Source organism: Panthera leo, chromosome C2, assembly GCF_018350215.1.
Source record: "Panthera leo isolate Ple1 chromosome C2, P.leo_Ple1_pat1.1, whole genome shotgun sequence".
Classification (NCBI taxonomy): Eukaryota; Metazoa; Chordata; class Mammalia; order Carnivora; family Felidae; genus Panthera; species Panthera leo.
In genome coordinates, this window is record NC_056687.1 from 133370364 (window position 1) to 133378178 (window position 7815).

Below are 7815 nucleotides of genomic sequence, written 5' to 3' on the forward strand. Positions count from 1 at the left end.
ATACCCTCCAGTTCCATCCACGTAGTTGCAAATGGCAAGATTTCATTCTTTTTGATTGCTGAGTAATACTCCATTGTGTGTGTGTGTGTGTGTATATACCTGTATATATATATGTATATATACATATACATATATATATACAGGTATATATATACATACATATATGTGTATGTATATATATATACATCTGTGTGTGTGTGTGTGTATATATATATATATATATATATATATATATATATATACATCTTCTTTATCTATTCATCCATCTAGGGACATTTGGACTCTTTCCATACTTTGGCTATTGTTGATAGTACTGCTATAAACATGGGGGTGCATGTGTCCCTTCGAAACAGCACGCCTGTATCTCATGGATAAATGCCTAGTAGTGCAATTGCTGGGTCAGAAGGGTAGTTCTGTTTTTGGTTTTTTGAGGAACCTCCATACTGTTTTCCAGAGTGGTTTCACCAGCTTGCACTCCCATCAAGTTCACCTTCTTCAAAACATAGTACAGGGGTTGGGTGCACACGGTCTGGAGCCAGACCGCCTGGGTTCAAATCCTAGTCTTTACTTGCTAACTGGGTAACCTTGAGGAAGCCACTCAACTTCAGGTTTCCCAATTATAATATGGGGATATACACACAATCCACTGGCAGGGTGAGAATTAAATAAGTTAATGTTGAACAGGACTTAGAAGAGCTCAGACACATAGAAAAGGCAGTATAAATGTTAACCATTATTAATATTATTACTGGTATCAGTTGTTATCCTTTGTAAAGACTCCTTTTGACCTGCCTATGGCCAAAATTACACCTCACTGCAAAGGGTGCTTATACAGTGTTCCGACAAAGTGGAAAAATTCCAAAAGCCCTCTCTAAATTACAGAAGTGTTTAAATGAACAATCTGATTTCTTGTACTTGGTATTTCTGAAATTTGGTAATACATGATTCAGTCACATTCCATTAACCGCCCTCTGTGATTAGCCAACTCTTTTCCTTTTTTAAAAATTTTTTAAATGTTTATTCATTCTTGAGAGACAGAGACAGAGTGCAAACAGGGGAGGGGCAGAGAGACAGAGACAGAATCCGAAGCAGGCTCCGAGCTCTGAGCTGTCAGCACAGAGCCCGATGTGGGGCTCGAACCCACTAACCGTGAGATCATGACCTGAGCTGAAGTCACGCGCTTAACAGACAGAGCCACCCAGGCACCCCTAACCAACTCTTTTCTTATCCATCTTTATGGATAAGGTCTACTATAATAATTTCTTCAAACTTAGCAATTCGGCAGCCATTCCATAAAACTTGAAGGATTCCTCAGGAATCTGCAATTCCTCAAGATGAAATACAAAGTAGGAAATTTCAACACACACACACACACACACACACACGGATGGAAGCTGAAAATCCTCTGCGAAAAATAAATGCTCACCATCAAGGGGGTCTGCCTACAGAACAACAAAAGGGGACATTTTAGTTATAAAAGCCAGATGGTTTCCTGGTTGAAAAAGTGTGAAAACATCCAATACGGTTACACAAAGTAACTTAAGAGTTGGTCAGTATCAGACGAGCGAGGCAACACACAGCTGATGTGGACTTTCCACCACTGGCTCGCCTTGGTGCCCCATGACACCTGAGGGCTAGAGTCCCCTCTCCTTTGAACCACAGAAGAAGGGCAAGCCAGGGCACTATCCCCCTCATCGTCTGGTGCAACCAGGACACGGAAGCTGCCAGGCCCTCTCCAGCACTCCCTATGCCACAAAGGCAGTCAGACCCAGGAAAACTCCAAAGCAAAGCCCTCAATACCCCCAAATAGTGTCTCCTCCATCTCAGTCTTGGCAGGTAGCCATCTTGCGTAGAATGTGACCTGATTTTCTAGCTCTTTGGTTCTGGCCCCGCTGAGAGCCGATTCTTCTTCCTGAATTCAGCCCAGGTGGGGAGTAAGTCACACAAATGCATATTTAAAAGCTCAACCGAATTCTTATTTGGAGAGCAAGGAATTAACAAGGCTCAAGCAGTGGCCATCACTTGCTTGCTGTACCGATCTTTTCACAGAAAGCATCCTAGTAAAATATGCAATGATAATAATGAAAGCCCCTTTGGGGGGCCAGGAAAAAAGGGAAACTCAAATTTATGTCGAAAACTGAATGTGAATGGGAAAAAAGATCACACACATGCAAAACCTTTAAAAGGTAAACATAAAAGAAATGTCTGGCTAAATTTATCTCTTTGTCAGTGAAAAATAGCCTAAGCCTTAGCCAAGGGTGTTGCCAACTCTTCAACTAAAGGAAAAGGGAGAAATGCTTACTGTAGAGCGGCACTATCGAATAGGGCTTTCAGCCATGGTGAAAATACTCCACCTGTGCACTATCCAACTCCAATGCCAATAACCACGTGTGGCTCTTCAGTACTGGAAATGTGGCTAGGGAGACTGAGGGGCTGAACCGCAATTTTATTTCATTTTAATTCACTTTACATTTAAATGCAAATAGCCACATGTAGCTGGTGGCCACTGAACAGGACAGCTCAGCTACAGACCCTCAAACTCAACAGCTGGCAACATCTTTCTTTTCTTCCAATAAAACTAAAATCGTACTCAACGGACAACCTCGTAAATTGTCACCAAAATAATTAGTATCTCTATACAGGCCTGGCTGCCCCAAACCCAGAAAGCAGAAAAGAAAAAGAAATGATTCCAGTGTGTCATTTCTTGCAATGCTGTTGTGCCCTACTCAGTTTATGTTTCTACTATACCATGGCCTCACGTTTTTGGAAATCTTTGCTTGTGGACGTAATCTCCTTTGCAAAACCAGAACATCCCAGTCTCTTCCCTACATCTAGGAAACACGAAAAAGCCAACTTAGGGCAAGTTACTTAACCTCACTAAGCTTCAGTTTCCTCAAGGCTAACGTGCAGATAAGAATAGTATTTGCCTCCCACGTGGATTAAATCCAAAGAACGCACGTAAAGTGCCTAACAGTGTTGGCAAAGAGTAAGCATCGGGGGGTTAATTATTATTTTGTTAATAATACTGTAAAATCTATAATGAAATAAGAACAGTGCTACTAGAATGGAAGTTTATGGTTGGCAAGTCTTCCGAGGTGGGAACACTTTGAACCTGTTTCCCAGGCTATGGTAAAGTAACCTCTAGTGAAGTACATCTTGGGGCCCTGACATCTTGGCACTCACTGTCAACCTCCAGATGGGCAATCACCCAGACGGGTACCATCATGAGTCACCAGTCATCATTTAGCCAATGTTTACTGTGCCCCCATTCTGTGGCAGGCACTGTCCTAGGCTGTCAGATCAGAACAGTCCCCAAACGGGGCAATGTCTTGAGACTCTATACTGTCATCTGAGCCCACTGAGACACCTTGGCCAGATGCAAATATTTCATTCTGGGGTGGCAAGCAGTCAGGGAGGCTCAATTCCTGTTCCTAAATCAGTCCACACTGGGTTCGGCTGCTGGTCCACAGAATGGGACTAATGGGTAAGAGGACCTGAGGGGAACCGACCCATTTTCTCAGCCAGGACGACAAGAGGGTGTCGATAGGTCATGTTTCTCACTGACAGTCCAAATCACTTTAACAGGAAAGCTGTTTTCTGAGCCTTCAAAAAGCCAAATCTGATCTGCCTCACAAAGCAAACACAACCGCGTTCAGCAGCCAGCTGCGCGAGCTGGTGAAATCCAACGGGAATCTCCTCCACCAAGTTCACATCAACTAGACCAATACGTCAGAAATCCCCCAGGAGTTTCTAAGCAGAAGTGTACTGGAATTCTGTGGGGTGTGGGGGTTATTTTTCTTTATATAGAAAGCACTCAATCAATCTTCTTTCACAACCAAGGGTACATTCCCCTGTGGAATTCCCTTCTCTGAAGATCTCTACAAATAAAATATTTGTCTGATCATCTGCAATAATTTAAGTGTAAACTCATTCACTGGCAGAGTCAGGGATTTCTTACAGCTGCTCCACCTATGAAAACAACGTGTTTCACACTGTCTCGAGCGTCCAATTTCTGTACCCTCTAACCCCCAAACATTGGTCAAACCATGCTCTTGACTTTGGGATAGGAAAATAGGGTTGTCGTATCTGGACTCCCATACTTGTATTCTTTGCTGGTGGGACTGTAAAATGGTACAACCGTGTTGGAAAAAGATCCCGCAGCTTCTTACAAGGTTCACATCCACCTCTTCTATGACCTAACGATTCCACCCTTAGGCATTTACCCACGAGAAATGAGAACATATGTCCCTAGGAAGACTTGTCCACAAATATTCATAGCAGCTTCATTCACAATACCCCAATAACCTGGGACTGACTCACGTGTCCATCAACTGGGGGAATATGTTAGCAAACTGTGATATGGACATATCCTGGAATATAACTAAGCAATAAAAAAAGACCAAAATACTGACATATACAACATGGATGAATCTCAGAAATATGCTGAGTGGAAGAAGCTTTACACAATACTGCATAATTCCATTTATAGGAATTCAAGAACAGACTAAACTAACAGTGGGAAACAATCAGCAGTGGTTGCCACTGAAAGGGGGAATGGGGATGAGGAAACTTTCTGAGGTGATGGTAATATTTTCTATCTTGACAGAGACTAGGATTATACAGGTGTACACATCTATCAAAACATTATGCAAGCATGACTCTCAACATTTGTGCATTTCATTATATGTATATAAATTTTACCTTAGGGGTGCCTGGGTAGCTCAGTCAGTTGGACGTCCTACCATCCGTCTCGCCATCCGTTAGTTCAAGCCCTGTGTCGGTCTCTGTGCTGACAGCTCAGGGCCTGGAGTCCGCTTGGGAATCTGTGACTCCCTCTCTCTCAACCCCCACCCACTCACGTTCCGTCTCTCTGTCTCTCAAAAATGAATAAACATTAAAAATTTTTAATTTTACCCTAAAAAAATCATGAACATATAATGAACTCTGAATAATAAAATGTGCACTGAACTGTTTAGAAGTGACCTATGCCAATGTCTGTAATTTACTTTAAAGGGCATAAAACAATAAGCTGGGACTGATGGAGGGATGAATAAATCGCCAGATGTGTAATAAAGCCAATACTGCAAAATTACACCCTAGATATGTGTATTTGGGTAGTTACTGTTCTTGCAAGTTGTTTATATTTTTTAAAAATGAGATAGGTCAGGGAAAGAAAAACTCACAGTGCCCTCTCCTTAGCCCACCAAGATAGAAACTTGACAAGATACCCATGCCCACCAAGCCATGGGCCCACATAGTTTCAATTCAATTCTGCTGCAGAGTGAAGATTGGAAGAATACAAGTAGCTTTACAGGAACTCACATCACTCATGCCAAAGATTTTCTGCCTGTTTCCCTACAGACAAAGCAATTATTTGAATGGAAGCCAAAAATTCCTGCTCAAGAGGGAGAAAAAGAACTCATTCCCAATTTGTTCTCTTTCAATTCCTGCACCAATCTATTAGCGAACTGCACAACACTCCACTTCCATTCGCCCCAAGTCCATTAAGTCAAAGACTAACAAAGAAAAACCAACCCAGCCACATGATATACAGAGGATAATGCCCCAGCTCTCAGGGCCAGAAACCCCACTGAAGGCGAAAGAGGATGCAGAGTCAGTCTGAGGTTCAAGTGATTTCAACTGAGGTTAGCACACACGCACCAAAGAGACCTAAACAGCTTGTTGCTTAACCCCTCCGTGGGATTTGGTGACATCTGGGGTCACTTGAACTTGGTAGGGAATTCAGCTGTTCAGATACAAATTAGGAATCCCGGCAGCCAGGGACACGTGGGGTGCACAGCGTGCCCTACCCACAGGCCCAGAGGTCACCCACATTACTCCCGCCTTCCTTCCTGGCATGGCCTCGGTTATCCTGAGATGACACACGATGGCAGGGGCTGAAGACGCCTAGTCTGACTGCGCGCCCAGCATCTGAAAACAGCTGTGCCAATTACAAGAAGGGACTGTTGCTGGAAACCCAGGGCAGCCACTCAAATATAGAGATTTGGGCCGGATTAAAAAAAAAAAAAATATATATATATATATATACACACACACACACACACACACACACACACACACACACACACACTTTTTGTTTAAGTCTCCCAACAAACTCTCTGCCACTTCTCAGTGTCCCTGGGGACCACCCACAACCACATAGGGCAGCTAACTAAGCATAAGCAACTGGAGGCAACAGGGAGCGTGCCTGGGTTTAGCACTTTGGCCTCCACGCGGTTCTCGCTGCCAAAGACAGCGATATCCTAGGTCAAGGGCACGGGCTCTGGTCAGGGGGAAGGGGGAGTGTTGCATGCCTGACAATCGGTTTTCTGAAATGTACGTCACTATCACCCCGCCAAGACCCGACCTACCCGGGAGTCCCTTGAGCCTAGGAAAGCGGGTTAGGACGAGGAAAGAAGTCCCCTTACAGAAGGGGAGATGCCGTTTTCAGCGCTGGGGACTTCCCGTGCCCCGAGTCTCTGTGCCTCCAGTGGCCGCGGCGCTTCCCCTGGACACACGGCAGGTCTGCTCCCATCTATCCAGAACCCCTGCGCCAGGAACAAACCCACCTCCCAGGGCGCACGCAAAAGGGCGGCTAGAGGCGCCTCCACCCCCTACCCCCACCCCACCGCAGCCTCGTGCCTTGCTGAACCTGGACTGCGTAGCCGGCTCCAGCCAGATCTTTGCCAAGGACCCCCTGCAGCAGTGTCCCAGACCCACCTGTAGCCTCGAAGCTTCCCCTCTGCTTCCTTCTTAGGCACCCCCGAGCCTGCAGAGTCCACGACCCCTAACAAACTGCTCTAGGGTGCCTCTCCCCATTGCGTGCCACGGCTGATTTATTTATTTTTTTATTTTTTTCAAAAAAAGTTGGCCAAGAGCGTTGCGAGTCGTGGATCGCCGCTGACCCATCCAACCCCGGTAGGGGATGTGGTGGTGGGGGCGGTGGCCCTCTGGCAGCCCCGGCAACCTGCAGGGAGGCGCCACGCGGAGCTCCTCCTGCCCGCCCAGGTCCCGGTCCGCGGGGCCAGATGGCAGGGCCTGTGCCCGCCTACACCCCAAATCTTGCCGCGCGCCCACCTACCGTTAGGGACCGGCTGAGGAGAAGGCGCCGGCGCGGGCTCCCTGAGACAGCGTGTTCCGTCCCGGGAGGAAAGTTTGTGCCATACAGAGCAAGCGGCAAGGGGAAGGCGTGGGCACCAGTGGGTGGGGGCGGGAAGCGGCTGCGCAGCGTGCGCCGGTATATGTCCCTCCCGCGATCTGTGCGTCCGTCCCTCCGCGGAGCCCGCGGCCGCCGCGCTCCCGCTCGCTGCGCCCTGAGCCCGGCGCGCTCCGGCTCCAGCCCCGACGCGCCCCCGCCGCCGCCGCCGCCGCCGCCGCCGCGCGTCCGCCGGCTACACTTCCTCTTCCTCTGAACTCATGTGCAAAATATGCTGCGCTGCATCTTCGGGGGAGCCGCCGGCCCCTGACAGCCGCCGCGGGAGCAGCGGGCCCGCCCCGCGCCCCTCGGCGCCCTGCACCCCCTTGACGCCCCGCGCCGCTGCCTCCACGCGGCGGGCCACCTGCGCGCGGCACACGCCCCGTACCCCACTGGCGACCCTAATGCCCCTCCGCGCAGAGGTCCAGGCGCCAAGACCACTCCCTCGACCCCTTCTAACCAAGGTTGTAAGAGGCTAGAGTGCGCCTAGGGGACTGGGTTCCCTAAATATTTGAGCTGGAGTGCTGGATGGTGACAGCCACCAAGGTGCTGATGGCTGAGGGTGTGGCAGGACCATTGAGAGTGGACTCTTCCTCGTCCCCATTCCACAGGTGGGCCAT

General features: G+C 47.9%; 1 protein-coding gene across 2 annotated transcripts in view; it reads right to left on the reverse strand.

Moving 5' to 3' along the window:
- RFTN1 (raftlin, lipid raft linker 1) overlaps positions 1-7333 on the reverse strand; it is a 208313-nt gene extending 200980 nt beyond the window's left edge. Inside the window, exon 1 of one of the 2 annotated variants that reach the window (XM_042903436.1) lies at positions 7082-7333. The gene's annotated coding sequence lies outside the window, so the exon portion shown is untranslated. The other variant, XM_042903434.1, reaches the window with a different exon arrangement.
- Between the last annotated feature and the right edge of the window lie 482 nt (positions 7334-7815).